Consider the following 18603-nt stretch of genomic DNA (forward strand, 5'->3'; position numbering starts at 1 on the left):
CTCAAGATCTCGCTCTATGGTGGTATAACATGCAATGTGTGGTTTTCATGAGCAACAAAAAGGGCGAAGGGCGGAAATGATGTTTCCAATTTTCTGTACAGGTTCCGGAACTCTCGGAACGGAGGTGATGCAAAATTTTTTTTTGTTTGTGTATTTTAGAGGTGTCCCTGCATAGAGCCTTAAGTCGTGCTATTTTGAGCTTTCATTCCAGTCATGTTTAGATCGACAGTACACAGAAATCGCGCATTCTACTTGCTTATTGCCGCTTTTCTTTGATGTCTGAATGGAGAATAAAGGTGCAAGAAACATGTATATTTCTGTGATAGAATCGCGTACTATGTTTGTTTTATTTTCTTCCGGAAATTCAAATTAAATATTCGATAATGGCGTTTGTTAAATCATGTACCAGGCTCCTATAAGTAAGAGTTATCGCAGATGCATCTAAAGTACATATTTGCGACATAACCAAGTATAAACACGAAACTCACCAAACACGGCACTTCTAATTGAATGAAGGCCTGCTTCGTTAAATTTCCAGGACACACAAGAACACACTTAAAACTTACACACTACAAAATTACTTCTCTAAGGTAAACCACAAGTTATGTGTAAATATGGAAAATGGTTAAAGTTGACAAAGGGTCGACTATCTGTACTGTTAACTTCAAACTTCTGCATTCTTCCAGTTAAATATGGAGTAAACTACTTGTGCACTGTCTCACTAATACCACAATACTTAAGCTTATCTAGAAGAATTTCATGATTCCCATAGTTAAAAACCTTTGAGAGGGCACAAAAATTCCCAAAGGGTGATGTTCGGATATTCCGAGAATTTAATATTTGATCAGTGAAAGCATATATAGCATTTTCTGTTGAGAAGCCTTTTTGAGAACCAAATTGACATTTTGTTAGCACTTCATTTTTACAAATACTCTCGAACACATTAGTTTTTCAATAATTTTGAGTAAAGTTGTCAGAAGTGAGATTGGGCGGTAGTTGTTAGCATCAGACATACCCCCTTTTCACGCAATGATTTAACAATAGCATATTCCAGTCTGTCTGGAAAAATGTCCTGTTTGAGTTATCTACTACATATGTGGCTGAGAATCCTACTTATCTCTTAGGAACAAACTTTTAGTTCAAATGGTTCAAATGGCTCTGAGCACTATGGAACTTAACATCTAAGGTCATCAGTTCCCTAGACTTAGAACTACTTAAACGTAACTTACCTAAGGACATCACACACATCCATGCCCGAGGCAGGATTCGAACCTGCGACCGTAGCGGTCGCGCGGTTCCAGACTGAAGCGCGTAGAACCGTTTCGCCACACCGGACGGCCAAACTTTTAGTACTCTGTTGGGAATGCCATCAATTCCATGTGAGCTTTTACTTTTGAGTGAATTTATTGTTTTCCTAATTTCAGTAGGAAAACCTACGTATAAATATCACATACGATTTTTACTATTAAATATTGCTTCAGGTCATAACAAATATTATTTACTTACAATACATAACTGTGCGCTCCGTCCGGGTTCAAAGTTATCGCGACGACAGTTAAGTCTATTTTTTTCTTCTCTCCGAATCTTCTGGGAAACGAACCATTCTAAATCCACTTCTAGAATGGTTAGAACAGTTTATGGCAGTACAACTGCCCATGATTTCGTGGTAACGTGCTGTGACGCAAATCCTATAGCACCGCAGAACGTTTACACTTCAGAGCTCTGGGAAACAAAAAATCGGATGCACCATCTCCCACTCATAGGAGCCTTACGCAAGGCAATTACGCCAAGCGAGTTGCGCATGCGCAGAAGCCCGTTAAAACGTGCACCACTGAAGGTGTGCTAGCAATTCTGACGCCAAGTTTTACGGAGTCTAGAGGAGCAGTACCGTGGTAGATTCAAGTGCCGTATCTTTCAGATTGTAGCATCAAAGAAAAATAACCAATAAATCGGCAAGGTGTTGAAAGTTAGGGTGTTCACGTGCTCTTGTGCTGTTACACAGCAACGACCGCTGGTTATAAATTTCAAATAGTCCATCAGATCCTCTAGATTATAAAGTATAAAGGAATCTGCCAAGCTGTTCCTTACTGGAACTTGCTGCTCATGGGTCACCTTTCCTCAGCCTTAAGTCTTAACATCCTTTCATAAATCATAGTAAAACTCTTTAACCGCCTTCATTTGTGTCTTACAGGACCGATGCCACATTTTCTGTTGCTTTGCATACAGGGGTAGTTGCTTTGCAAGCAGGGGTTGGACAAAAACATGGAAACACAGCAAGAAATGCATGCTTGAACATAAGTGCAGATGCTAGTCAAGCCTGCTGGTTGCTCTGTTGTATTTGAGCACCATACTCACCTCCGCAATGTCCTCAATTCGTTGCAAGTGTTAGTTAGGTCAGACCAGGATTCTGTGTAGTTGTGAGTGCATTATGTTGGAGCGAAGTGAATTAGAACGTGGGCAGATTATTGGTACCCGTGTTTTGGATGCTTCCATAATGAAGGGAGCCAAAGTGTTTGCTGTTTCAACAGGCACCATATCGAATATTTATACCATTTACTCGGAAAGCTGAAAAACATCGTCTGCTAAGTCACGACACGGACGAAAATGTATGTTGAATGATCGTGACAGACGGTCGTTGAAGAAGATTGTGACGAAAAATGAGAGGACAATTGCAGTAAAAATCACTACAGAACAGAAGGTCGCACTCTAGAAACTTGTCAGTACCAAAACAACGCGAAGGGATCTTCATACGGAAGGAACTGCAGGGTGAGCTAGAAAGACAAAACCAGTGACCAGTGATGCAAATGTCCATAAAAGGAAAAGTCATGCCTAAGCCATAAAACCTGCACTATGGAGCAATGAAAGAAAGTCGTTTGGTGGGATGATGCTTGTTTCACACTGTTGCCATCTAGTCGAATTTACACCCCAGGGGTGAAAAATGGTGTGGTAATTTGGACAACCATCTCATGGTATTCCATGGGACTCATGGTTACTCTGCTAGGTCGCATTACTGTCAATGATCATGTGACCATATCGGCTGATCAGGTCCATTGGATGGTACAGCGTTTGTTTCCCAATTGTGATGCTGTGTTCTGAGGCCCTGTTCACACAAAAAAATGGCTCTGAGCACTATAGGACTTAACTTCTGAGATCATCAGTCCTCTAGAACTTAGAACTAGTTAAACCTAACGACATCACACACATCCATGCCCGAGGCAGGATTCGAACCTGCGACCGTAGCGGTCGCGCGGTTCCAGACTGAAGCGCCTAGAACCCCTCGGCCACCAAGGCCGGCCCTGTTCACACAGCTCGCACCGTCCAGCACCCGTTTCCTGAGCACGAGAATGAATTATCGTATCTCCCTGACCACTACAGTCCCCCAAATCTCAATATTATTAAATAAAGAGCGTGCGTGATCGCTATTCATTTCATTCATCGTTGTCTGAACTTGCCACTATTTTGCAGGAAGATTGGTATAAGGTTCCCTTGAAAACCATTCCGAGACGACTGAAAGCTGCAACCTGTTTTCTACACCGTATTAGTCGTGCTAATTAGTTGTTTTTTTGTTTTTGCGCACTTCTTCCAATACCGTTCCCCCTATATTTGTCCACTACATTTCAAATATCATCTTTACTCAAAAGCATACGCTGGATATCTAAATTTTTAATGTAATCATACAATATTGTTTCCTATTGATCACTGAATGTACTCGTTAAAAACGTCGTATCCTAAACACAAGGGTACATTTCGGTTTCCCATAAAGGTTTAAGTCTATTACGTAATGTAGTTCTTAGAACTGAATATTTCTCAAGCACTTCCTTGATGGTCATTTCAAGAAGTAGTACATTTTCTACGACCCTGTTCGTGTTATTTTAATCTCATTTAAGGCCTGAGTCTCCGTATTTACCAGAGAAAGAAAAATTTCCACGGCTTACAATGTATAGAATAATATCAATATTTTTTAAGGTTAGAATAAAATGTAATATTTGCAAACGAAACACAAAACTCTGAAGTTACGAAAAAGGAATTCAGTTATCGTTCTAACTTGGAATCTGGTCATGGACGTCTTAGTCGTATTTTGAAGTGGGTGGCCAAAAGCTTAACTAGTCTATGTAACTCGATTTAGACGCACTGGAGATAGCTATTCAATAGCTGAAATCTAGATCTGCAATAAAAATAGAGATTGGATTTGCGAGTGATTGCTGAATTACTTTTTTTGAAATATTCTGCAGTCTATGCGCACAACTGTTCCTATGGAATCAAAATTGGTTACTCTGCAGTTACGTTCGTGCACCGAGAAACTCACTAGAAGCATAACTTTTGCCACTCAGAATCTCACTGCTGCTTTGATTCAAAATTGCGTAGCTAGCGGTTAGATACAGCTCTTGGTCGATGAAATCCTGTCCTATACCACCCGACCTTCAGGTACTCACATTTAGGTCTGGCTCCGTAGTACTCTTTTCTGCTATGCCTATATCTACGGTTTTTAGCAACTACTCTATGTTGCCAATAATTCTCTCTTTGATTCATTATGCTCCCCATCAGGCATTTTTTATCGTTGTCTCATTGCAAGACATCTATCCTCCTCACTTGATCAGTTCCTCTGATCATCAACAGTCTCCTGTGATACCACATTTAAAAATCGTCATTTCTATCTTCCACTCTGTATGTAGGTCTCATTCGTACAAAACTGAGCTTTTCAGGAATCTCTTTGTGGTTCCTAGGTTTTTACTTTTGGTTGTTAACAGCTATTTCTTTTTACAGAACCTCTTTGCTACGTGCAGTTCTTGATACTATATCTTCTTTGACTACCCTAATTAGAGGATAGTTAAATCCATCAATCTCTTAAAGTTTCTCTTTTAGCTATCCAGTTTATCCACCTATAGCACACTACACTACCTCTGCGTCGTTGTTGTTGTTGTTGTTGTTGTTGTTGTTGTGTGCATTGCAGCCATCAGCTAGCACGTGCTCCACTTCATGAAGAGCCCATCTGAATTCCTGTTTCCTTTCTTTAACGGCTACTATGTAATCAGCGGTGGCTATCATGCAGATTCTCTGTCCGTGAAAAAAGCTTTCCTATCGATGTAGCCTTCCACTTCACTTATTGGGCCATCAAAATACAAATGAAAGAACGATAGTGACAATGAGCAGCTGTGGCTCATGCGTAATTTTAGCCTCCTGTTTTGCTCCACTCATTCTGACTTGTCGATACTGCTTGGTATAAAAGTAATTTATTGCGCTTGTATCTAGTGGATAGCCTAAGGATAAAACTATTTTATTCAGTTCCACATTATTACTCGCCTTCTCTAAATCTAAGAATATAACGTACTTTTCCTTATGTGTCTCCAGTTTTCCCGTTATTAGCAACGGCAGTGCTGAGATTGCTTCTCCAGTGCTCCTACATCCCTTAAAACCAAACTGGTCCTCTCCTAATGTACTTTCAATTTTTCTTTTCATCCTTTGATAAAGTAAAAATCTAGTGAAACTTTCCTTTTACGTAAATTCCGTTCACAGGCTTGTATAATTCTTATTCTGCAGATTACTTGCTTCTTTGGAGTCTGTGCAGAGCTTTTTGAAACTCAGAGATAGAGATTGAATACCCGTCTCCCATTCTTGCTCTCTGTCCCCAGTGTCAACTGGATTCTTTTCTTCTCGGAAACTATAAAGTTTCCGGAAGTAATGTTTCCATATTTTAATTTTGCTTCCTGCTTCTACAATCGTTTTCATCTCTAATCGCCTCACGGGGTAGCCGTGCGGTCTCAGGCGCCTTGACACGGTTCGCGTGGCTCCCTCGTCGGAGGTTCGAGCCCTCCCTTGTGTGTGTGTGTGTGTGTGTGTGTGTGTGTGTGTGTGTGTGTGTGTGTGTGTGTGTGTGTGTGTGTGTGTGTTGTCATTAGCGTAAGTTAGTTTAAGTTAGATTAAGTAGATTAAGTGCTGTGTAAGCCTAGGGACCGATGACCTCAGCAGTTTGGTCCCATAGAACTTACCACAAATTTCCAAATTTCATCTCTAATCAGTGTGCTCCTTATTCTTGTGCTTGTTAGTGACTAGCCTGTGTACGGAGTGTATAATATCGCACCTACACAGCGTTTTTCACAGTTTCTATTACAGGCTTCTAGGAGTTGTAGAGAGGACTTAGTAGATAAAAGTTCTGATAAGGAAACCATGTTCGGAAATGTACTATTTACTTGTAAAATAAATTTGAAAACCCGACGTGAAATCTCTAGCTTCACGGTATGCACCCAGCGGAAACAATAAGCTCTGACGTGTGTGTTTTACAGGAGCCCACAGTATGGGCAGTGTTATGAATAGCCGTCGTGGGGTTCTCTCCCGCGTGGTGAAGGACGTTGTCACTCAATGTGTGCAGCGCGTCCGTGGAGCACCAGTCAACTCTCCGAGTTATCAACGTACTAGTTTTTCATATCAGTTTTGTACTCAGCGAAAACGTTGTGTGATGTCATAATGATCACAAGGAGAGATTACGGTGCCCTCTTCTCAGTTTATGTGCGTACTGTGAAGTGGGAGATTTAAAAATTATTTGTTCTACAAGCTACTTCTACATCCAAATGATGCATTTCCGTAGTGAGTTCCTTGCCTAAACTATATCTATTAAATCTCTTCTACAACCCCTAGAAGCCTTTAACAGACATTGCGAAACATGCAGTGTGCCTTCCTTTTGTACATTCTTCTTAATCTTTTATATATTTCCGTCATCTTGTCAGTGATGGGACAAAGGGGTGCGGCCCTACTCTGCATTGTTGCCTAATTTATTCAAATTGGCGCCCATAGATATGGCAACATTGCAGTGATGTCATCGTGGGAAGTTCAAATTTTGGCGGGAAAATAAGTCAATTGGGCTACCTCTACTAACCTGACCACCCTCCTCTCGCCTCCCCCATCTGGAAACTGGCGAGACACAGACTCAGTCTGAGCTGGACAGCCAGACAGGATGGACAAAAGTTTTTATTTTGTACACATTGATCCCCTTTCCCATCTGGAAATCGGCAGGAAAAGGACTCCGGTTGTGCTGGGCTGCCAGACAGAGCAGACGTAAGTCCTTATTTTGTATGCATTGTTTATTTAAAAAATTTGAGCTGCAGTTGAGTACTAAACAGTAGCTCAATCCAGTTTCGTTAATAACTGATGGATATTTTCGCTATTAGTCTAGCACTGTAGAGTTGCTCTAGCCAGTCGAGCTAACAGTCCTATATAGAAAATGAAAGGAAACAAGCAATCACTGGAGTACAGGGGTAGCCTCCTGTCAATCTACACGTGAATAGCTGCTGCTGGGAGGAACAGAAAGCTAGATGAAAATAATTTTAGAACAGCAACCCTCTGTCCTACTGCATCTGTTTATTTTTCCTTTATTGTTATTTCACACCCCTGCCCCATGTGGGCAGGAAGCAGCAAAATTCGCCGCTCTTCAGCCAAGATACTAAATAAAACAACACGGGAAAATGGTACATACATAATATACGGGGATAAAAGATGTTTATAGACGAGAAGGGGAAACAATAGGAGTTAAAAGATTCAAAAAATGGGTAGTTACACAAGGCATGCTTACATAAAATCCACATATAATTAAAATGACACTCGATGAAGATGTATCACATAAATACTGATGACACAAATAGCACAATAAGAAACGGCGTTCACAGTAATGAGAGTTGGACGGGACGATGGCACTGAACACACACTGCACTTATGTTACAGACATGGTGAGCACCAAAACACAACGAAGTAACTGTAGTGAAATTAGAAGGGCAGCAAGGGGCAGCATGTAGCACACCAAGGGGTAGGAGAGAGGGAGAGTGGGGAGGGAGCAGCCCAGGAGGGAGTGCAAAGACACAAATAAAAGGACAATTTTTGTATTTAGACACCAAAATAGCCTACGATGGAAGAAGTAAAGAAGAGATAGAATGCGGACAGGCAGTGACAACCAAAAGAGTTTCTGAAAAGAAATGTTTAACATTGAATATAAATTTAGGCGTTAGTAAGTCTTTTCTGAAGATAGTTGTTTGGAGTGTAGCCTTGTAGGAAGAGAATCGTGAACGATGAGCAGTAGAGGCCACAAGAGACTCCAAATGTTTGAAATGCTGTGCTGCAGAAGAATACTGAGGATTAGGTGCGTGAATCTGACAACTAATGTAGAGGCACTGAATCAAATCGAATTGAGGAGGAAGGAAATTTATAGTACAGCTTAACTAAAAAAGGGATGGATTGATTGATGGGACACATTCGGAGGGACAACAAATTGCTAATGAAGGGAAGTGTGAGGTATGAAGTTAGATGTATGCTCGAATGGACAGAGATTGCAGTTTTTATGCAGAGATGAAGAGGCTTGCACAGGATAAACTAGCGAAGAGAGCTGCATCGAAACTGTCTTTGGACTGGAGGATGAGGAGGATGAGAATGACGCAACAGCTTAAGGCTGTTCTCGGACGATGCTGCTACCTATAGGAAGGTGGCAACAACAGATGCTGACAGTTCTTTCTAATCGTAAATATGAGAAAATGTAACGTACGGGGATAGGTAAGCGAAGAGATTCATTGCTGTCTGATGACACGCTAACGATAAATAGCTTGGGACAGCAACAAACCACGTGCCGTGTGTTGCAGGTTGTGTGATTGACGCAGCGTTCTGTAAGCAGCAGAATGGTCCTGTATTCATGTCGGGTACAGGCCGAGATGGAGTTTGTGTACGGTCAAGCAGATGGAAACTATCGCCAGGCAGAACCCGGTCCTATAAATCTGGTGCACGCACAGTCCGCTTCCTCCCTGCAGTGTCGTCTATCTGAAAAGAGCCGTGATCTTACAAACGCCCAAAAAGGGCAAGAAATGTTGTGATGTGGTAGGTGTCTGTGGAGGTACTTGTCTTGGTACAGCCGTTCGGCCTCTCGACCATTTCCATCTGTTTAGCAGTGCACAATCATCATCTCGGTTTATTTCCGATACCAATACCGAACGATTCCGGTGCTTGCAGTACGCTGCGTCAATCACACAGCCTGCAACACACAAGGAACACCCGACACGTGGTCAGAGGTACATTTATTCGTCAGTGCCATCTACCGTAGCAACGATGCATTTTCGGACAAATGTCTATATGACCTTTCTTCCTCCATTTCCAGTCAGTAGTTCGTCCCCGCAGGCTGTCGGTTTTATGAACGTTCACCACGTATATCAAACTATGAGCGACTAATTGCTGACTGAAGTGTTAAGACAAGGTATATGGTATGAGGAACAGTAGCTATTGAACTGTAAGGAGGATAGTGGCGTTATGTAATAAAATAAGAAGAAACTGGATGCTCTGACAAGAAAAAAATACAAAATTTTAAATTGCATTTAAAATGCCAATTCTTACAAAAACTTGTTGATATGAACCATGCAGGCCCACGTAGATTCTGCGTTGGAAAAATCTGTATACTTTTGATTTGATCTCAATTATTTACTGCATCGTCCTTTGTGTAAATGATGAAAAATATATTTTCTTACTTTAATTCTAAGTTTTCTTGCATAACATGCATTCTACAGAGTAATAATGTAATAATCTAATTTTTTTTTATCATTTGTCCGGAGGCATATACAGAAACACTTCTTGTCCTGCAGAGCAATGAAAATTTGTTTTACAGTGTTGTTTGGGATTTGGGATACAGACGCAGCAGATAAATTTTTAACGTGAAAGCCTCGGCCCAAATAAATACACGTGGTGTGATTGATAGATTCTTCTCTTTGGCACTTTTCAGGTTATCTGCTTACAGTACTTTGGCCTAATTTGGGGCTTGCATTGATCCCTCTGCCACTCTTTCTGCGGTGTATCCAATGTCCACAGCAGTGAAACTCCCAATCGAATCAGCACATTCGAAAATTCTGTGTGTTATAAAATTGAATCATCTTTTGAAATTCGCGTCTAGTCCTGAGGTAAAGAAAATGTTACAACAGACATCATACCTTCAGTTATAGTCTCCGAAACTTCTTTCACAGTTGCGCAGCAGGTAGTGACCAAGGTGGAAACTGAAAGTAGTAAGTAGTTTGCTATCAATCACAGGTTGCAGGGCACTAGCAAATTTCAAGAAGTGGTGTTATAAACGTCACGACTTGCAGTTAGAGATGGGGCCCCTCCACGCCCGCACCAACGTGGTGACCAAACCAAAAGTTCTACTGTCACCTCCGTAAAACATGTTAGTTATCTAGTAAGTGGATCACAGGATGCTGGGCTGTGATGTTGTCCGTGCGTCTGGGTAAGACTACGCATTAACACGGTCCATCAGGTGATAGATAATGGACGAAACGCGAGTGAGGGTAGCGATTTGAAGAGCAGAGGGAAAAAAGTGCCATGGCTCGTGCCGTGGGAAAAAAAACCTCTGCGACAGTGGGATGGGTAGTAAGAGCAGTAGTGGCTTACTAGCTGCGATAGCTCATGCAAGGTTGGATTTGTTAGTATGGGTATCATGCATCATTACCGTGACAAGCGATGGCGATGTGTCCCAGTGGCTGCAGCTGCTACATTCCTGGAACAATCAAGATCGTTATACAATAGTGGGAGATCGGCCATAGATCGTCTCACTGTGTGGGGGATGTGTGGAGCTTGTTTGCATGCAGTGTACGGTACGGCTTCCCTGTGTGGTGCCAGTTATTCGGCAGTGTGTTTCAGCTGGATATCCAGTAATGGCGTCTGATTAACAGGGGCTCGCCTGTGCCGTTATGTTTGCGTATGATTGGCCATAGATGTTATGCCCTTACAAGTATGTCTTTTGGTCTTTTATGTTTCCATCTATGGTTGTGGTCGTAGTTCCCCAGATTCAGAATAAACGGGTTCTGCGAATGTCTGGAGTTTCTGTATAGTCTTGTGGTGAGTTTGTGGATTACCTCCGTGAGAGTCTCAAGTCGGTATTCCCGGTGAAGGTCCGCGATGCGTGTGTATCGTGGAGCATTGCTTATGATTTTGAGTACTTTGTTTTGTATGAGCTGCAGACGGCGCAGGCGTGTAGGCGCAGCGTATCCCCAGACAGGAGCTGCGTACGTCATCAGGGGTCGGATAAGTGTCATGTACATGGACCTCGACACCCTTCTGTTCAGTGTGCTACGCCTGTTGAGCATAGGATAGAGCTGTTTGAGCCTCGCGCTAGCTCGGTTGGTCATGTGTTGTATGTGGTCCCCCCAGAGTAATTTCCGGTCCAGCCAGACACCGAGGTATTTGACTTTCTCGCGTAAACGTATTGGACGTGCATGTAGGATTATTGGTCTGCAGTAGCGGTGTTTGCGCAATTGCTTCGGTCTTCTCGTGAACAGAACGGCTTCGCACTTGTCGACGTTTACTCTAACACGCCATTTCTCCAACCAAGGCTCGGCCACTCTGAGTGCAGTCTGTAGGCGTGACGTAATGTTTGATAGTTTCCAATCTCGCGCAAGGATGGCTGTGTCATCCGCGTAGATTGCCATCATTGTGTTGTGTGTGGTTGGGAGATCGTTTATGTAGAGGTTAAACAGTAGGGGCCCTAGGATGCTTCCCTGGGGTACTCCCGCGTGTATACCGTGTCGTGTTGACTGTTTTCCCTGCACGTCAGCAATACATATTTAGAGATACAATGTCTATGTTGAAAATGGAACAGTTTTCTGACCTGTATTGTTTTGGATGTGTTTTATTGTCACGTGACACATTGTAATTTTGAAAAGTATTTTAGCCTTTCTTATATTGTACGCATACAAATAATACTGTAGCTAATATTTAAAATTATCAGTCGTCTTGTTATTTCACGTTTTTACAGGAACCACTGGTCTAAAAGCAGTACATCTTTGTTAATCTGTAATCAGAAACATTCTGTAGTTATACAACATTTCCTCTTGTTTCCAGAATGAGATTTTCACTCTGCAGCGGAGTGTGCGCTGATATGAAACTTACTGGCAGATTAAAACTGTGTGCCGGACCGAGACTGGAACTCGGGACCTTTGCCTTTCGCGGGCAAGTGCTCTACCGTGCTTGGGTAGCTCAGTTGGTAGAGCACTTGCCCGCGAAAGGCAAAGGTCCCGAGTTAGAGTCTCGGTCCGGCACACAGTTTTAATCTGCCAGGAAGTTTCATCTCCTCTTGTCTTTAAATGTGCATGTGTACAGATCTGTGAATAAACTTAAAGCCATTTGTTGTTCTTTCAGATTGCAAATTCAAAGTGCGCAGGGTGTCACCAGTTTCGGAAACTGATTAAAAAGAGTACAGCAATGATACAGAACTACAAAACTAACAGGTGAGGCTAGCGATGAAACTCTGTGTGTTGGTGGAGACCCATATTCACCGAATTCGACACAGTTACATCACAACCTTCCATCTGGCGTGGTCTTACAGTCTCCAATACCACGTGAAGAAAGAGGATGATGTACTCTATTCCATCTACATCTACTGAACTGTTAAAAAGGGCAATGGAGCAAAGGTAAGAGTGCCCCGTTGTGCTCTGTCTGTTGCTGCAATGGCTGCTACTCTTAAGAGATGATTAACACTCACGCAGCTGTCTGCCAAAGATTGAGAGTATTAGGTGATTACAAGGTTTATTTGAAAGAGGATGAAGCCAGTGTACGGAACTCCATATTATCTCAATTTCAGTTACATACGGTGAATTACCTGAAACTTGCACCTCAAACGCCGGCCGGTGTGGCCGTGCGGTTCTAAGCGCGTCAGTTTGGAACCGCGTGGCCGCTACGGTCGCAGGTTCGAATCCTGCCTCGGGCATGGATGTGTGTGATGTCCTTAGGTTAGTTAGGTTTAAGTAGTTCTAAGTTCTAGGGGACTGATGACCTCAGTAGTTAAGTCCCATAGTGCTCAGAGCCATTTTGCACCTCAAACACTGCGGAAATGGAAAGCGCTATTCATATACGGCTTTCACAGGAATAATTGGCAGTCAGGGGTTTGTATTATTGGCCAATCAACAGATTGTAATAAAAGTTAGAAAGTGTACATTTTAATGCAAACATACACTTTTTTAAATGGAGCTTCCAGTCTGGTAAGGAACTACTGCTGCACACGTGCTAGCATTTGAGCGGAGATGTCCTAACAGGCTGCAGTAATGCGTCGTTGCATATCATGGGGTGCAATTGGTATGTCCTTGTAGACAGCGTCTTTCAGATTTCCACACAGAGTAAAGTCTACAGGCGTCAAATCCGGAGAACTGGCTGTACAAGGTACAGGTCCTCTGCGTTCAATCCAACGTTTTGGAAACAATTCGTGAAGACATGCTGTAGTACTCCGTTCACTATAGGCTGGACAGCCATCGTGCTGGTACCACAGGTTCCTCCTAGTCTGCAGACGAACGTCTTCTAGCATCCGTGGAAGATCGTCTGTTCGGAGGCTGCGATACTTGCCAGCGTTTAGTGTTCCTTATGTAAGACATGGGCCTATGAGCAACTATGCAGGTCGAATGGCACAGACAAGTATCGGTGAGAACACTTTTTGAAATACGATATGTCGTAAAGGACTCGCACGAGAATCCTGCAACACACACCAACGATATTCTAATCTGCCCTACTTTTAGTTTTTTAATGCCAGTACGCATTTTTCCATTTAAAAAAAAACGGTGTGCTTGCAGAAAAGCACAATCTGTTGACTGGCTAAAAATACAAGCGCCTAACAACCAATCCATTCAATCCAATCAGTAGCTCTTTCCATCTCCTCAATATCTGCGGTGCAGTTTTAGGTGATTCACCCTTTACAAATTAGTTTCCGATTATTAATAATCTTTTTAATGCATGTTTGAGTTGTGGTTTTTTCTCTTAAATATTTTATTAAACCTGTATGGTAATTGCTGCTTTGCGCATGCGTTATTTTCTAAATTCAGCCCCAAAGTTAATTCTGTGAGCAGAAAATAGTAGTGCAGTGGACTGGGGGAATTTCATAGCTACACTGTGATCAAAAACCACCTCCGCTAGGACCTTGCCTAGTCGGCGGTGCGGGTCTCCGCATCTTCCCTTCTCTCCGCGGGGTATGGGACCTCATCATCTTCATCATCATGTGATCAAAAATATCCGAACACCACCAAAAACATAAGTTTTTCATATTAGGTGCATTGTGCTGTCACCTACTGCCAGTACTGCATATCAGCGACCTGAGGAGTCATTAGATATTGTGAGAGCGCAGAATGGGGCGCTCCGCGGAACTAAGGGACTTCGTACGTGGTGAAGTGATTGGGTGTCACTAGTGTCATACGTCTGTACGCGAGATTTCCACCCTCCTAAACATCCCTAGGTCCACTGTTTCCGATGTGATAGGGAAGTGTAAACATGAAGGGACACGTACAAGACAAAACTGTACAGGCCGACCTCGTTTGTTGACTGACAGAAACCGCCGACAGTTGAAGAGGGTCGTAATGTGTAATAGGCAGACATCTATCCAGACCATCACATAGGAATTCCAAACTGCATCAGGATCCACAGTTCGGCGTGAGGTGAGAAAACTTGGATTTCATGATCGAGCGGCTGCTCATAAGCCACACATCACACCGGTAAATGCCAAACGACGCCTCGCTTGGTGTAAGGAGCGTAAACATTGGACGAGTGAACAGTGGAAAAACGTTGAGTGGAGTGACGAATCACGGTACACAATGTGGCGATCCGATGGGAGGGCGTGGATATGCCGGATGACCGGTGGACATCTGCCAGCGTGTGTAGTGCAAAAAGTAAAATTCGGAGGCGGTGGTCTCATGGTGTGGTCGTGTTTTTCATGGAGGGGCTTTCACACCTTGTTGTTTTACGTGGCACTATCACAACAGAGACTTACATTGATGTTTCAAACACCATCTTGCTTCCCACTGTTGAAGAGCGTCCGCAGCTCGTGGTCGTGCGGTAGCGTTCTCGCTTCCCGCGCCCGGGTTACTGGGATCGATTCCCGGCGGGGTCATGGATTTTCTCTGCCTCGTGATGACTGGGTGTTGTGTGATGTCCTTAGGTTGGTTAGGTTTAAATAGTTCTAAGTTCTAGGGGACTGATGACCATAGATGTTAAGTCCCATAGTGCTCAAAGCCATTTGACCCATTTTGTTGAAGAGCAATTCGGGGATGGCGATTACATTCTTCCACACAATCGACCACCTGTTCATAATACACGTCCTGTTGCGGAGTGGTTACACGGCATTAACATCCGTGTAAAGGACTGACCTGCACAGTGTCCTGACCTGAATCCTATAGAACACCTTTGGGCACAATGGTAACGTTCACTACGATCCAGTTGGACTACACATTGCATCTGAGCAACTTTTTTTATTAATTCAAATACACAAGGTAATTCTGAAACATAAATGACATTACAACCCCTTAAACATAATGACTGCATGTGGAATGACTAGGCCGGGCGGTGTGGCCGTGCGATTCTAGGCGCTTCAGTCTGGAACCGCGTGACCGCTACGGTCGCAGGTTCGAATCCTGCCTCGGGCTTGGATGTGTGTGATGTCCTTAAGTTAGTTAGATTTAAGTAGCTCTAAGTCTAGGGGACTGATGACTCAGATGTTAAGTCCCATACTGCTCAGAACCATTTTTTTGGAATGACTAACCACGGAGAGGAACTTGCGTATGAACTTTAAAGTGGGGACAAGATAAGGATTGGCAGTTAAGTGAAAAGGAAGGTAATCGTGCATCAATTAATTTATAAAACCCACACATAATTAAATACATGAATGAAACTTTACATTCCACCATCACTGTGACAACGTTAATGAGTGAGTGGAAGAGGTCTCAAGGACAGAATCAGAGCTTTCCCACTGAAGTTGATAAATTCCAAGAAAATCCACTCAAAATCGGGTTTATTTTGCATCACATTAAATGTCCTGCATAATGGAATATCTTGCACTTGTAATCTCAAAGTCTGTTACACATGGATATGACTCTGCACAGAATGTCATGCCTCAGACTCTGAAAATAAACTCCAGAGCTGCGTGAACTGATTCGCTTAATAATGTTACTAGTATGCAAGTGATTTCAGAAGGAAATAAACTCGTACGAATAAAGCAAGCTGATTGTTACTATTCCACACGTAGCTCATCATATGAAAAAACCTAAAACTGATTGTAACGTGGGAAGTTATTCAGATCGCAACAAAACTTTGGTAAATGTGATGTAGTACACCATCACCAAGAAAATCACGGAATATAGTTAATTACAAGAGAGGCCATTGCTGACGGCAAATGCTCAGTTCTGACATGAAGAAAGCCAAGTTGCCTGACCACACATTTCTCATGAAATTAAGTAAAACAAATTCAATAAAATGAAAGAAAACCATTCCCGAATGTACTAAGACCCGAGTGAAGTGATTGCCTCATACTTAATCAACATCTGACCGATCTGACCGAAAGAAAGGTACCTTACGCTGTCTTCTGAAGGAAAATTGGAAATTTGTGGTAGGGTCTTATGGGACCAAACTGCTGAGGTCATCGGTCCCTAAGCTTACACACTACTTAATCTAACTTAAACTAACTTACGCTAATGACGACACACACACACACACCCACACCCGAGGGAGAACTCGAAACTCCGACGGGGGAAGCCGCACGGACCGTGATAAGACGCCTAAGACCGCACGGCTACCCCGCACGGCTGTTCTGAAGGAACAGCAAGTCTTACTAATGCAGTGTCTGGGACCCGAATCCGATTTTAAAATGGCGAGTGGAGGAGGTGTACTTCAGAGAGCACTTTATTTAACGTGGAGGGGCAGAGGTGCTGGACATCCCAAAATGCCCTTGCGGAAAAGTCGGCAGCACTCAAGTTACTAGACTTCTCTGGCGAGAAAAAAAAATTGTTCAAATGGCTCTGAGCACTATGGGACTTAACTTCTAAGGTCATCAGTCCCCTAGAACTTAGAACTACTTAAACCTAACTAACCTAAGGACATCACACACATCCATGCGCGAGGCAGGATTCGAACCTGCGACCGTAGCTGTCACGCGGTCCCAGTCTGTAGCGCCGTTAACCGCTTGGCCACACCGGCCGGCTCTCTGGCGAGAGTTACTGGTATCGATACCATATGATAAAGCTAGTAGAATTGACGTGGGTAAGAAATAAGACGCACTTCCCATTTTCATACTTGACGGTTGTGACAGCACCAGTTTGCTGGGTTGGGTTGTTTTTTGGGAAGGAGACCAAACAGCGAGGTCATTGATCTCATCGGATTAGGGAAGGACGGGGAAGGAAATCGGCCGTGCCGTTTCAAAGGAACCATCCCGGAATTTGCCTGGAGCAATTTAGGGAAATAACGGGAAACCTAAATGATGATGGCCGGAAGCGGGATTGAACCGTCGTCCTCCCGAATGGGGCACCAGTTTGTTCGTACCGAGTTGGTAGTTGCAGAGGATAGGCGTGCTGCAATTTCTGTAGAAATCGTGAGCAGATCCGCAAGTTTTAGTGGGGAATTTTCTCATTGACTGGCACAGAAAAGTGTCTGAAATTTCACGAAAAAAGATGAGCGTTTGGCGTCATTGGCCGGGAGGCCCCTTATGGGGCAGGTCCGGTGGCCTCGGAGCAGGCCTTATTACATTCGACGCCACATTGGACGACCTGCGCGCCGGATGGGGATGAAATGATGATGAAGATAACACAACACCCAATCCCTTAGCGGAGAATACCCCGACCCAACCGGAAATCGAACTCGGACCCCTTAGGACGGAAGTCAGTCACGCTGACCATTTAGGTATCCGGGAGGACAATTTCACGAACAGAGTGCAGTACTGTTATGCAATGGGCGTGCAAAGGAATTAACGAAAAATCGAATGATGCAAGCGATAGCTAGGTTAATGATTATGGCGTGTGGAGTGTTTACTGCTAGTCAAGCACTGGAAATGCAAACCTTAAAGGGGTATAAATTCGTTGTGTGAAATTTCACTCTTATATTGTAGTGTAAGTTGTCTAAATCACCTGTATTGTGCTTGCAGGTCAAACACATCATGCCGGATACCTGTAATGTGGTAATGAATCGAGCTTCTGGAGTGGAGATGATCTGAGAAGTGCAGCCAACGCTGTAATGGCTATAAGGATTTCAATGTCGGTAAATGTTTAGGAAGTTTGGAACTTCTTTCTGAAATCCTGCCTCTGCAGCTGCTTCTGTCAGCAAGAAATATTGACTTATTCTGAAGAAACTTAGAGAAAGTTGTCTCTTAGGTATTCATTCAAAAATATACACTCCTGGAAATGGAAAAAAGAACACATTGACACCGGTGTGTCAGACCCACCATACTTGCTCCGGACACTGCGAGAGGGCTGTACAAGCAATGATCACACGCACGGCACAGCGGACACACCAGGAAACGCGGTGTTGGCCGTCGAATGGCGCTAGCTGCGCAGCATTTGTGCACCGCCGCCGTCAGTGTCAGCCAGTTTGCCGTGGCATACGGAGCTCCATCGCAGTCTTTAACACTGGTAGCATGCCGCGACAGCGTGGACGTGAACCGTATGTGCAGTTGACGGACTTTGAGCGAGGGCGTATAGTGGGCATGCGGGAGGCCGGGTGGACGTACCGCCGAATTGCTCAACACGTGGGGGCGTGAGGTCTCCACAGTACATCGATGTTGTCGCCAGTGGTCGGCGGAAGGTGCACGTGCCCGTCGACCTGGGACCGGACCGCAGCCACGCACGGATGCACGCC

General features: G+C 43.6%; 1 long non-coding RNA gene across 1 annotated transcript in view; it reads left to right on the plus strand.

Annotated features, from left to right (window-relative positions):
* The window catches only part of LOC126185186 (uncharacterized), a 38510-nt gene extending 20378 nt beyond the window's left edge, over positions 1 to 18132 (plus strand). Inside the window, exons 2-3 of the long non-coding RNA XR_007536979.1 lie at positions 12148 to 12419; positions 17894 to 18132. This is a non-coding gene — a long non-coding RNA (uncharacterized LOC126185186). The remainder of the gene's footprint in view (positions 1 to 12147; positions 12420 to 17893) is intronic.
* The last annotated feature ends 471 nt before the right edge of the window (positions 18133 to 18603 follow it).

The sequence above is a fragment of the Schistocerca cancellata genome, chromosome 4 (genome assembly GCF_023864275.1).
Source record: "Schistocerca cancellata isolate TAMUIC-IGC-003103 chromosome 4, iqSchCanc2.1, whole genome shotgun sequence".
Classification (NCBI taxonomy): Eukaryota; Metazoa; Arthropoda; class Insecta; order Orthoptera; family Acrididae; genus Schistocerca; species Schistocerca cancellata.